This window comes from Tupaia chinensis, unplaced genomic scaffold (assembly GCF_000334495.1).
Source record: "Tupaia chinensis unplaced genomic scaffold, TupChi_1.0 Scaffold143789_1, whole genome shotgun sequence".
In the NCBI taxonomy this organism is placed as follows: Eukaryota; Metazoa; Chordata; class Mammalia; order Scandentia; family Tupaiidae; genus Tupaia; species Tupaia belangeri.
Window position 1 is genome coordinate 186,974 of NW_006203638.1, and position 2,380 is coordinate 189,353.

Here is a 2,380-nt window from a genome sequence, read left to right on the forward strand (position 1 = left end):
GGGCCGCGCGGGGACTTCGGAACCTCCGCCCTCCGCGGGCCAGGCCGGGCCGGGGAGGCGCCCTGGTCTCGGCCGCCGAGGCTCACCCATCTCCCCCAGCTGTTCCCATCGGACACGCGCCAGCAGGTCTAGGAGTTCGGAGCTGCGCGCCGGTCCGGAATTACCCAGGAGAGCCTGAGCTTCTCGTCTGGGAGCAGCAGGCGGCGCAGCGGCGGGGAGACCAAAGGGACCCCCACCGACTCCCAACGCACCCCACGCCCTAGTGCGGCAGGAGGCCTCGCGTGTGGTGGTCGGGGCTGGCCTTTAGCCTCCCCCCTCATTCCCCGCCAGTGTGGCCTGGCGGGCTGGCAGTTTTCCTAAAGTGCCTGTCCGTCCCTGTCGCGAAGGCACCGATCTGCAAAGTTTGGTGACGGCGCTGGGCCGCGGGAGCCGCGCGACTCCGTCACCGTCACCGTCACCGGGTAGCCCCGAGACAACTTTCCCACTTCTTTCGGCTCGGTCCAGTCCCGGCACTGCTCCCTCCGCTGACCCGGACCAGCTGCGTGGATCTCTGGGGCAGGAAGGACATGCCCAGAGCAGGAAGCCACGAGGGGAGAACGCAGGGTCTGCGGAGGCGGCCCAGGGACCCTCCCGCGTCCAGAGAGCACAATTCCCTCACCCCGGCCCCAGAGGCTGGACCAGTCCTCAGGTGGCTGCTCCAACAGACGAAGGCCCAGAGGCTGGCGGAGGAACGGGGTAGCGCGCCCCCTCTTTACTGCCTTCAGGCCCCTTCCCAGAGCGTGCGTGGTCACTCCTGAGCCGGCGCCTCGAGGAGCCAGCGGTGGGCACGAGCTCCTTGGAGCCTGCGGTTGCTCACAGAAGCTCCAGGGTTCCTAGTGCCCCCGCCCCACGCCAGCCTGACTTCGTTTTTCTTAATTACTCTGCAGCGGCTCCGCGCCAGCGTTCCTGGTTCCAGACCAAGGCCCGTCCCCGCAGCGCCAGGAAAGAAACCAGCCCAAGAAGCCTTCCCACTGGCCGGGCCGCCAGGTTCTGGGAGGCCAGGACCGGGTCGGGGCCAAGGGGGCTGTGATCCGAGCCGGAAGCAGCACCCTGGCATCTCCTGCGCGCAAATCTAAGGGGCCCCTTCTACCCCTTTCTCCTGTTCTCTCACGTCCACACGCATTTCTCAGCAAATAGAGAAAAGTGTTATTAACCCAAATCTTGTGCAGTGGCTGGGGGACAGGAGAGCATGGGGGCGCGTCTGTGCGTCTGTTGCCAAGCTGTCCGGGCCCAGGCGGTCTGCGATCTCTCCAGAGGGGCTGCCTGGCGGAGCGGCTTCCCTGCGCGGAGCCCTACCCCTACCAGACTGGAACACACCCTGCTGTGGATCGCTGGCGACTCCCAGAAGGGATCTAGCTCCCGTTTTAACATGCAAATATTGGGGGGTGGGGGTTGTCTCGACGTCAGTCAGTCACACCTCAGTGTGATTGACTCAAAGTAGCTGGCCTCCTCCACCTTTAAAGTTAGCGGTTCTAAGGACATTGAAGTTTAAATAAGCAAACTCGAAAACTGGAAAAGATTCCAAGGTTTTTAGAATCGGATCCCAAGCCAGGGAAGCGCATGAAACACTGCGGAAGCTCTCCGAGGGAGGCCAGGAGCAGCGGGCCGACCATTCCGCGCCTCTCAGATGTGGCCAGTGTACCCCCCAGCCAGAGGGTCGCCAAGGTTTAAGGAAGAAGCGCAGCCAACCCTCTGACCGCTCGGCCGCAGCCGCGCCAGCGCCTTCCGCGGCTGCCCTGCGCGGCCCGGGTCTCCGCAGTCCTGGGGAACTGAGCGAGCGCCGCCCGCTTTGGGGGTCACGGTTTTCAGTCCGCTGAAGCAATGGACCCCGCAGACCACAGGCCCGGGCCTTCTCCGCAGCCCTGCGCAGAGGCGGCCCAGGCCAGGAGCGAAGGCTGGGGGATGCAGGGGTCGGGAGGGTCCCCCCTGCGGCGTCGAGCGCGCCCCGCGTGCAGCGGGAGTTTGCGTCCCGCTCGCCCGCGGCCGGTCGAGGGCAGCTCTGCGCGGCCTGGCGGCGCGTCCCGCACTCGGGGAAGGCTCCATCCATGCCGGCGGGCGGGGCGCTCCTCTCCCTACAGGTTTGCTTTAATGATTTTCTTGAAAGAAAGAGACAGTTGTGAGCAAACAGGTCTGACAGGGACGGCTCCCCCACACCCCCAGGGGATTTCTTTTTGTCTGCGCCCGACTTCAAAGTCAGTACTCGGCCGCTGTCAGCGGCGTGACGAGCAGGATTCCGGCTGTTTGTCGGGGCGAGTCGCCGCCGCGCACGTCCCCCTGCGGCCGGCGGGACCCGGGAGCAGAAGCCGAGGCGGGCCCGGGGGCGACGAGGCCGGCCGCCTTC